Source organism: Mytilus californianus, unplaced genomic scaffold (genome assembly GCF_021869535.1).
Source record: "Mytilus californianus isolate M0D057914Y unplaced genomic scaffold, xbMytCali1.0.p SCAF_6, whole genome shotgun sequence".
NCBI classification, from domain to species: domain Eukaryota; kingdom Metazoa; phylum Mollusca; class Bivalvia; order Mytilida; family Mytilidae; genus Mytilus; species Mytilus californianus.
This window is the reverse complement of record NW_026262712.1, coordinates 71336797-71349307: the sequence shown is the minus strand read 5'-3', so window position 1 is coordinate 71349307 and position 12511 is coordinate 71336797.

Sequence of the window (12511 nt, the reverse complement as noted above, 5' to 3'; positions counted from 1 at the left end):
TGTGCACTCCCTTTTCCCGAAAAAAAATCCCGTACATACACGCACGCGTACACACAAAGTTCTTTAGAGGAGGTTTCTTATTTCATTTAACTTTCACTTACTTGCTAAAATATTATTGAATGAAAATCATTAAAAAATATTTGTATAGATCGTAGATAAAATCTATTAAAAACTTTGTAAAAAATATATATAAAAACTCCTTTCTTTACACTTAATGCATAGATTTTTATTTTTATATGTTGCTCCATATTAAAATTTGCCATGTAATTGATTGAAAAATGATAATGTATCCGACCTAATTTTTCTGTATACAACAGTCAAAGTGGTGCTGTAGGTAAAACAAAAATAACCACAAAACGTCGAATAAGTGTAACATCGTCGCGTTGTTAAGCCGTAAACATAGTTTTCGACGTTTTTCACCACGAACTTGGTCACGTTACAGTTAGTACAGTGTATGACCTCCATGTGCAACCAACATTGCTCTGCAGCTCCTCAGCACAGCTTTCTCACATTATTTCGAGGAATTGGTCGCCAATTAGGTTGCAACAAATAGGAAAGTTGATCGATGTTCTGAAACACAGGATGACGATGGCGCACACGTTTATCCAGTTAGTTTCAAAGGAGGCCATGATAGGAAATGGATTTTTTTCTGCTTAAATTAGTCAAATTTTAAACGCGCTGAATGCGGTTTATAGCTGCCCTGTACGAATAACTCCCTCTGTGCATGAGTTGAACTAGGAACATTTTTGTCTCTGTATCGTACAGACGTTAAATTGTTCAGGACATGGACGATTTTCATTTTGTGGCCATTGAGATCTCAGCCAACACCATGACACTACATTCGTCGAAGCTATCCACTTTCTGTGCTCATGAGGAAGATAAACTTTCATTCCGGTGTCTATATACTACCATCATTTCTGCTTACTGCGCCTGTATTCTGCCATCACGTTTCTGCAGCAGAAAACTGAAATCGTTGTTGAACCAAATTCTGTGCTTGTTCCCGACCAGTCCTTTGATTTGTTGTTCCAACAGACTATTTTAGTTCTGTGTAACGGCGCCAATACTACTACGAAATACGGCCTTCTGGGTCTAATACCATGCCGTTGAAGCCGATTGTTGACTGTTTGCGAGTTGATTCTTCTGAAATATGCGTGTATTCCGGTGCCATTGGTCGATACACATCTAAAAAAAGGCAAATAAAAGACTTTTTATTATTTGAAATTAGAATATAATCTTTCTTTTTAAAACAGGGGATTAGAAATAATGATAGAATTTTATCTGCTGCATCTTATGCTTGTGTGGGTATTTGAAAAAAACAACAATACTTTGAGAACTTTCTTTAACATAAACAAAGGGAGACAATTCAATATTAGCTATCCCTGACTTGCATGCTTGAACACAGGCACTTGTTTCTATCCATGGGAAGGTCGACTATCCATATGTTTCTATTCATGGGAAGGTCGACTATCCATATGTATATCACTACATATTTATCGTCGACATTCCCATGGTTAGAAACAAATGCCTGTGCCTGTGTGTTTGAATAAGGCATGGATTTGCTGCTGTTTGTAATCAAAATCACGTTGGCTGGCCAACAGCATCAAGGGTGAAGTTTGGTAACCATATGTTTAGGTTGGTTTAGTTATTTTTATTAAGTTTCATCATGGTCACATTCTTTAGAAAAAGTGGAATAACTAAATAAGTAAAGACTGAACGATTTTAACTACTATGTTTGATGTGCTATATTATACAAGTGAACAAAACGAAAAAAAAAAAAAAAAGAAAAGAAAATGAAAAATGAATTCGAAAAAGCGGATGCCTTTATGATATTCAAAATCTGTGTAAAGGAAAGGGAAGGTTACAGTTTTGATGGCCACTTTTTTGTATTTTGAAAATGCAGTTGGAATGCCTTCATAATATCGTATGCGCGCATAAACAATACTAGTAGTTGGAATGTCTACATAATATCGTATGCGCGCATAAACAATAGTTAGAATTGTTTTTATACACCATCCAAACAATCATTTTTACGAACATTCCACATTATCAATGTCAACACACGAGGAGACAATTATTTTAGGAAAACTCACGAAAACTGCACTACAATGTTCCTATTTTTATGGTGAATAGTGTATGTAAAAACCTAATAAAGGTAATATTTGTTGGATATGCATATAGTTAAGCATATATCAGCACTTGTGAAAGGAGTTTTGTTTAAAATATACATGCATAATTAGTTTTATCCGTCTAATATAATCAAAGTACTGAAGTACTGAACATCGGATGACCTCAAGTTATGTTGGATGATGAATAAATGACAGGCGGTTATATAATACCTGCCAGACAGATATCTACACCTTACAATCATGTTGCTGCAGTTCTTCTCTTAATCGATAAACACTGCAAGGAATTTGGGAATGATCCACAATTATATACCAGTAAACCCTGCAAGTGGAATAAGGGAAACGTAGCCACAGGAACCCAGGAAAAGTCGGCGAAGCAGCTTATACATCATATAAACAGAAAGAAATAAAACTTTCAGAATTTAATCCCCGACCTGTGTCGATGAGGAGTGCAAATGATGATAATCTTAAATGTTTTGTTTCAAACCTAAAATATTTTGGGATAAACAGAGGGAAGAGTTCAATGTGGAAAAGCGTACTGAAAACATCATACCAATACTATGAAATTTTAAAAGAAAGAGAGGGAATATTACGTTCCCAAGTAGATGATCTCTTCAACAACCTGAAAAAGGAAAACGTCCATTATCAATCGGCTAGCTTATACATAATCACACATACAGAATTGTAAGCTGAATCTAATGAATGTCATGCCAGCCGATGGTTTAAGATAAATGCGTTCACAGCCAAACAGGCCAACAATCTGGGAAATCTGCTGAATTATCCTAGTGATGATATGTCAAACATGAATAGATTTAAAGCCTTTATTCGCAACTCAATATGGGGGATAAATCAGTATAGATCACAAGATATGCTGAATGGAGTAGAGAATGAAGACCAGGCGAGGTCAGACTATATCTTCTTTATGAGACTTAAAACCGAGAACATTATAGTTGAAAAAACTGGATTTTGGGTTAACAATTTGTGGCCAGAACTAGGATGTAGTCCTGATGGACTTGTAACTGATCCAGAAGAAGTTCACAAACATGGTCTTTTGGAAATTAAATGTCTTAAAATATTTAGAGAAGTAGCACCTATGGAATTTTTCGGGAAACTTAATAAAAAGGAAATAAAAAGAAGTGATCTGTACAGTTCTTGTTTTGGCATTCCTCAAAGTGACAATACACCACTCGAACTTAACAAGCCATATCTACTACTTTCCGATCCAATCTCAGATGGCTATAACTGGACGCAACTGGTGTGACTTTGTATTGTGGTCACCTGTTGGACCTCCAAACGTAGATGTAAAAAGAATCAGACGTGATGAGCAATTAATAAAATCTATGTTGGGAAATGTTACAACAGTATGGTATGATGTTATTGCACCAGAAACTTTTGAGATGCGAGTTCCAAGAAACATGAATCCAATTCTTTACAATTACAATAAAATGACATTGTATATTTTATACATTTTTCTACTTCTGAATTTTGTTTTTGTTTTTGTTGTTGTTATAAATGTTCATGATTTTCAACATTATAGATGTACAAAATGTACATCTGTACATCATACTGTGTCCTCTTAATAATCACTAAATGTACATGTACATTCATTGTATAAATTTCCCTTAAAAAATTTGGTCGTCCCAAATATCCATGAAATATTTGCCACTGAGATTTAAGAAAATATGGGAGTCCAGAATATCCATGAAATGTTTGTCACTGGGAGTTGAGCAAACTACAATGTACAATTAATCAATCATAGAACTCACCAAAATATGTTCCTTAAATTTGAGATTTAATCAATGTAAATTAACACAATTCGTAAATCTGTAATTTACTTTTTGAATATAAAAATAAGAAGATGTGGTATGATTGCCAATGAGACAACTCTCAACAAGAGTCTAAATGACACTTAAGTTAACAACTAAAGGTCATCATACCGTCTTCAAATATGAGCAAAACCCATACCGCATAGTAAACTATAAAAAGGCCACAGATGACAAATTTTATTGTAGAGTACATTTTTATATGTATGAATTACCGTAGTAAATATAATATATACAGGTAAATATAAATGATTATAAATTATTTAACAAGTAGTTCTTGAAAATTGACAAGGCAGGATGCCACAAAAACCATCTGATCAGCTATTGGTGACGATGAGAGAGGAATATTCCCACTAAGTAACTTAAATTTCTTGACTCGTTCGATAACTTTTTCTACATGAATTCCTGGTTTTCAACTCTTCTTCTGGAGTGAATTTGGTTCTTTTGCCAAGAAATGGTGGTATATTTAAAACTGCTTGTCGTGCCATTAATAAGTCTTCAATGGTGAACCCCGATATCTGCTAAGATGAGATTAGGATTAAGGTGGATCATCAGTATATATTTCCTCAGTTAGAACTTTTTTAATACTTTCACAGGCACTTGTCTCAGAAAAAAAATGTCCTATATACCTTAGTGTTATATTAAAGTATATAGGAAATTTTTTTTCTGGGACAAGTGCCTTTGTATACTGTGCCAAAAATGAAGATTTTACACTGCATTTATCAAAAATATAATAAAAAGTATGGGTCACCGTGCTATTTTTCAAGCAACAAATCGTGCAACCGAACTTGTTTTCTTGCTACAAGTAAAACATTGAAATTTTTTTACTAAAAGAGTTATCTCCCCTTAAATGGTTAAGTTGAAAAATTGATTCTAAAAAACACAAATCTTTGGTATTTGTTTAAACATTTTGAAAAATGCAATAAATCACTTAGTTTTCTGTATACAGATAAACAGTCTTACCAATAAGTTGCAAATCTGTCTCCAAATTTGCAGATTTAGGCAAAGAAGTAGACCGATTGTGTACTGCGTTTGTACAATCTAAGATGGCGGTATACCATGAATCTACCTTAATAAAATCTAAAAATCCACCTTTTATCAATTACTGCCCTATCACTTATTCATGACATATTCATCCGCAAACACAATTTTTCGGTACGTGTGCATAGAAATTAATGTTTTTTATTTTACTTATATTTATATAAACATTTTCATATTATCAAGAAATGAATTTATAACAAGCGATAAGGAATGTTATTTTGCACTCGATAATATCCGCGTATTTATACGAAATACGTTCGGTTATCAGTCAAAAAGCGCAAGAAATTTCTGCAGCAATTTAACACCGGAATGACCTCTCAAGGTCATCCGCTGTAAAAATAAGAAGATTTAGTATGAGTGCCAATGAGACAACTCTCCACAAGAGATCGAATCGACATAGAAGATAGCAACTATGACCCCCCCCCCCCCCCCCACTATAGGTCGATCACCGTATGGCCGTCAACAATGAGCAAAACCTTTACCGCATAACAAGCAATAAAAGGCTCCGAAATGACAAATGTAAAACTTTTTAAAAGATAATAACTTTTTATTATAAATTAATAGTTTTTATAATCTTTTTACTTTATTTTTAGGAATCACGTGATAAAGAATTATTATTATTACAACGATAAGTATACGGTATCCTGTAGCTTTTGGAGCTGGGGTCGATGTACACGATATAGGTAAGATTATACTATATCTGGTAGCTTTTGGAGCTGGGATCGGTGTACACGGTATAGGTAAGATTATACGATATCTTGTAGCTTCTGGAGCTTGGGTCAGTGTACACGGTATAGGTAAGGTTATACGATTTCTTGTAGCTTTTAGAACTTGGGTTGGTGTACACGGTATAGGTAAGCTTATACGATTTCTTGTAGCTTTAAGAGCTTGGGTCGGTGTAAACTGTATAGGTATGGTTATAGTACGATATCTACACCCGCTCTCGCCCCATACTGACCCCGTATATATATCGTATAAGGTCACTAGCACACAGTATAACTAACAATATTATTCCGAAAAAAATTTATATTACACGAGATTGTGAGTGTAATATTTATTCTATGAGTAATTATATTCACCAATATTCTTGCAATTACCCTTTCATGGTATAGCTCTGATGTCACTAATTTAAAAACTATATTTTATACTATATTGCAGTAGTGCAATATTGGACGTATACATTTCGTTACGTCCTGTGGGCCATACACCACTATAGTGTTATCGACTGACTGTTTCTGTATTGACCCTGTTATAGATTCGAGGTTAGCTTTTATATAAATTATTAATTTCTCCGAGACTTGAAGTCGACATTTTGCTAATAAATCCTTAATGTAGATGAAATAAAATTGAATTGTTAAAAGGCATTTTAAGGTCTCGATGTACAAACAAAGATTAAATTCGTAGTTTAATTTTTTTTTAAATATGGTCATGTATACATATCTAGTTTTGTCTTTAGGCATACGCTTCACAAAACTCAGTTATCCCATTAAAATGCATGACAATACATGTAATTTATTCTCAAATTGATATTAGGTTTTTGAATACTAACCTTATGTTCCACTTCTCTCCTTCTTCACACAGGTACTGACATTTATTTTCCTTTCAGAATCTTAGTTGACGATTTGAACCTAACAACCTTTTTACTATACAAAATGTATTAATTCGAAGTCAAATCCGTACGTAACAATGCCTTCTTTTAATGGCAGTAGAATCAACATATCCTTAATATTGGTAGGTTCACTTAGTACAACCTTCTTATTTCATCATCACTATGTACGAAATACTTGCTACTGGACATTGAACACCGACAATTTAGTCAATACAAAGGATTTAGTATTCTATTAGATAATGTTGGGTTTGGCATGTTTATATGATTGAACTATCAAATAATTTCTGAATTTATTTTCCAGAAATGTTCGGGATTATACTTTGGGCTGTGCTGCTGGTTGGTGGTCTATTTTGGAATTCATTTTCCCTGGATGTGACTATGGTCTGTTATTTAAGTTTCACTTATTTCAAAGAAAAATATACATGTTTTTGTATTCAACAAATAAACATAAAGTGTCCAAGAAAAAATTAATTTGTATTGAAAAGAAATGAACTTGTTATGGTATATCTACAATAACTGAAACTGCTTGTTAAATAGTTATTTCAGTCAAATATGTTTTTTAAATGACATGTTCTAGGCATAATTGAAGTCAAAGATTTGAAGAATTTTACAATTCTTTTCAAAAAAAAGATACAACAAATGGCTGTTATTATTTCTTCATCTTTAGCAGGATTTGTGAGGCCATGAAGTGAATACGACTACGCAAACATATTAAAATATACATGATATATTCTATTTTGTTTTAGCCATTTGCGATGGAAAGACATTATTCACAGGTGCTTGTAATAAATACTATCCCAATGATTACCAAAAAACAAAAAATAAAGGAATAGTACGTTCTAGCGGAGGGACCTGTAGCCAGCCAGATACATGCACTAACTGCAATGACGGGTTTTATTCTAATGGACCGTACTGTGAGAGTAAGTTGTATATATATTTCAGTTATATAATTTCATAGGATTCGTGTAACGTTAAACAATTCGTTAAGTATTTTGAAATAGAATAGATTTTTATTTTTTTTAAATTTTGATAAAGAAAATTTTGAAATGTTTAAATTTAAGCTAAACATATGGAATTTCAATACAGGGACAAGCATAATGAAATTGAAGGTATTGATGAGTTTAAAACCGACAATTAGGCAAAATGTCACCTTTTTTCATATTACGATAAATAAAGAGAAGCTCAATTTTGGTTTTGGACGATTTTGATTGTAAGCATGAACTTTCCTTCACGAGTATCTCAGATCAGATCGCAATTTTGTTGAGTTTCATGTTAAGCATTCTTTAGTTTTCTGTGCAGTAAGGACTATTGTTTTTCTGTGCGTCCTTATGGAACGCCATGACTGTCTTCTGATGTTGATTGTTTAATATGTTCGGTGCTTTATGCATTATGTTCAGTAGTATTTATATTAGGTTCAGTAGTTTTCATATTCTGTTCAGTAGTTTTGACATTATGTTCAGTAAATTTGACATTATGTTCGGTGCTTTGGTTATTATATTCAGTAGTTTCATTATTATATGCAGTGGTATTTAAATTATGTTCGGTACTTCTGACGTTATATTCAGTTCATTTTGCATTATGTTCAGTACTTTCGACATTATGTTCAGTAGATTTAATATTATTTGCAGTACATTATGTATTACCTTCAGTGGTCCCGGTTTCTTTTATTCGGTGGATTATTCATTATGTTCAGTAAAAGCATCAGTATTATACTCGGTTCAATGAACTATATGTTCAGTAGTTGTATCATTATGATGATGCAGTAAACATTGAGAAATCAATAACGGAAATTGTCGGAAAAAACCCGAACGCGGACATTCTTGACGGACGTTTTCTTCATGGACACTTTTACGGGATGGAATGAAAATTGAAGAATTGGAAGCAGTATTAAATTGGTTTGTTTTACGTTCCCACGTTGGCAATTGTCACAAGGAAAAAATTAATCCTGACTTAATTTGTAAGATGTCATGATTGATTGATTGTTGTTTTCTGAACGTATAGTGGCAAATATTTCACGCATATTTATGACGGAGAGAAGAATTTTTAAACAAAAAATAAGAAGTTGCATGCATTGTCGTTGATACACCATGTCTATAGACAGACGAAAAAAAGACAAACAGCAAAAAAAAATTATATAAAATCATTCTATAGCTTTTGTATTCCTAGAAGGTAACCCTTTTTGTTGGTTGGTTGTAGCATACTAATCTCATGCACCGACTTTTAAGAGACCACCAAAAATCTCCTTCTGGATATTCTTATTGTATTCTGCATCCTACCCCGCTAATAGGCGCTTAAATATCGGATATTTATTTGAAATAACCCAGGATATATGAGGTTGTGGATGAGGTTTACAGAATAGAGAATAATGCCCCTACCCCCAAAAAAGGAAAGGTGAGCAAAAAAATAAAGAATAGAGAATAAAGGGTTGCTTTAAAAAAAATGTTTAAAACTTTGGAAAAGGTAAAAAAAAAAAGTGATTACAGAATTAAATGATTAACAGAATAACTAAACTTTTTCTGCATACCGAATTTATTATTGATATGGAATGAAATGTTGAACTGGTCGTAATCAGAACTGGTTAATTGATGTTACCATGCAAATTATGTACATTCGATATTTTCCTCGAAAATCACGATCTTGCACGAGTTAACAAATCTTGACGTACTATTTCGTCTACTATTGCAGACAAAGATAATCTTACATTCTTCTCCTGTATTGTGTCAGAAATTATTACAACAATGATAAAACAATTCGTGATAGAATTCAGACAAAAATGACAGCAAAAAGCTCTGCAATAGCAGAAAAACCAGAAAACAACTAGTCATAAATTTCATACATTCAAATAGCTACATTGAAATTTATGCTGGTATGCAAGGGTATAGAATGAAATATTGTACAAAGTTCTACAAAAAATGAACATTGAGTATCAGTTTGATTGTCATTTTAAAATCATTTATTAAGATTTTTTAATCTTCCAAATTCAAGCTGTATACACAAAAACTAACTAGGTCTAAGTGTAAATATGATTACATTAGACAGGTAATGAATATCAAAATACAAAGTGCAAAACTTTAATTGTGCAAATTTTCACCATTTCTGTACAGTTATGGTTCTTATTATTTTAAAGTAATGCATAAAACATGGCCCTTTTTGTTTAATAAGAGACTAGAAACTACCCAAACCAATAACTTAATATCTGTTTTTGAACAGAGCGTTTAAAAACATTTCTGTATTTAGTCTCTAGATCCACCAAAGATAGCCAAATTAAAGAGGAATAGATTGACAATATCCAGATACAGGTTTGAGGCTAATCCGTGTTACCATGAATTATCATTGATATGGTCTTATTTATGAATCAACTTTCTCTATTCTGTAAACCTCATCCACAACCTCATTTATCTTGGGTTATTTCAAATAAATATCTGATATTTAAGCGCCTATAAGCGGGGTAGGATGCAGAATACTATAGAAGTATCTGCAAGGAGATTTCGCGTGGTCTCTTAAAAGTCGGTGAATGAGATAAATATGCTACAACCTTCCAACAAAAAGAGTTACCTACAAGGAATACAAAAGCTATAGAATATGTTTTTATATTTTATTTTTTGCTGTTTGTCTTTTTGTCGTCTCTCTAAGGTCATGGTGTATCAACGACAACGCATGCAACTTCTTATTTCTTGTTTGAAAATTCTTCTCTCCGTCATAAATATGCGTGAAATATTTGCCACTGTACGTTCAGAAAACAACAAACAATCAATCAATCATGACATCTTACAAATTAAGTCAGGAGTATTTTTTTTCCTTGTGAAAATTGCCAACGTGTCAACGTAAACCAAACCAATTTAATACTGCTTCCAGTTCTTCCATTTTCATTCCTGATCCCGTTAAAGTGTCCATGAAGAAAACGTCCGTCGAAAATATCCGCGTTCGTTTTTTTCTGAAAATTTCCGTTATTGATTTCCCGACTTTCACTGCATCATCATAATGATACAACTACTGAACATATAGTTCATTGAACCGAGTATAATACTGATGCTTTTACTGAACATAATGAATAATCTGCCGAATATAAAGAAACCGGGACCACTGAAGGTAATACATAATGTACTGCAAATAATATTGAATCTACTGAACAATAATGTCGATGGTACTGAACATAATCAAAAATGCACTGAATATTACGTCAGAAGTACCGAACATAATTTAAATACCACTGCATATAATAATGAAACTACTGAACATAATAACCAAAGCACCGAACATAATGTCAAAACTACTGAACATAATATGAAAACTACTGAACAAAATATAAATACTACTGAACGTAATGCATAAAGCACCGAACATATTAAACAATCAACATCCGAAGACAGTCATGGCGTTCCATACGTCCTTTCCCTTTTAGTTATGGAGTTGTCAGTCTATTTCCGATTTATGGTACATGTTTTGGTCTTTGGTATCCTCCCCACCTATTTTGCAGACTTAAGATTTGTAACTGCTTTCTTCCATTCATTAATGCGTTAGTGATGATCAGTTTTGACATATTTATCGCTGAAAAAGAAAGTCAAGATTTTGAGTTCTATACAGAAGAAAGTTTATGTTAAACAAGGACAATAAAAACCCTTTAGGATGTACTTAGGTGAAATTAAAAAATCTAGAATTCAAAATTGATACCCTAAGTCAGTAGGGCATTAGTTAAGGAACAAAATAAGCTAGAAATATTTTGAAAAGTTTTGGAGCTCTTTTTCGAGATATCTATTTTTTTTTCTAAATGGTGGGAAAAGGCTGACACGGACTTTATCTTATATTTGCATTGGTATTATTTGGGTCTCAAATCTCAAATCGAAAGAAATCTAGAATCTGCTTAAATTGTGGTAAACGATTTTTTATAAGCTATTGAATTCTTATATGAAAAGAAAAATGGGTGTTATGGGGCAATATTTAACCCTGTATCGTAGGAAAAAAAAAAAAAGGAATCCGGACATCTGACAAAAATTCCTAAACCTGACCTAAGTATATCCTTAAGTAACTCATTTAATACAAGATATGATATTATTACAGTGTGTGGACCTATTGCCAACTGCAATCACCGACGATGTACCTCTGGAAGTAACCATGAATGTGCGTGGTGTGACGGAGAGGTTAAGTATTCCCCTTACTGGAGAGCGTATACGAGACATCTGGATATGAAAAAATGTCAGAGTAAGTCTATTGTTATTGTTTAAGTATAAGCGTGTAAACAAGTTTTGTCAAATTAAAAAAAAACATATTTTTTGTGATACCTTTAATTTAAAACTTGAATTTTGCATACCATATTTCATAAACTCACAAATTGATAATGGAGGACACATGTGACTGTAATCTACTCAGAAACATACAATAGTTTAAATTTACTTTAAAAACAGAGGGATGAACGACCGTCCTGTACAAATTGATACACATTTAATAACTCATGACTTATTTCTTATAAGTGATGGTAAATGACGGACACACAATTTATTGAACTTAAAACGCTGTCTTGGCCAACCTCACGCGGAATGTACTGAGCTAAAGCTGAGAAAAAAGAACAGAACCAAAATCAGAGCAACACTAGTGAGAGGAAATATGAAAAAATCATCTAAAGGAATTCAATTTTATGTCATACTTCTTGTGAAAGATGCACACACATAATACTTTGTTTGTGGCTATCAAGATGATAGAAAACAAAGTTTTAGGGAGCCTTAAGTTATATATATTTTTCTTATAGATCACGATTTTGTTTTCTTTGTAGAGGCTTGTTCATGGAGATCAGACAGTACAAGATGTTACCCTGGAACATGTTCAAATGAGCTAGCAGCTAACTGTCAATGTGCCGCGAACTTTGGAGGAACACATTGTGAAATAAGTAACTGAAATTCCATCTTGTCGTAAAATTTTTC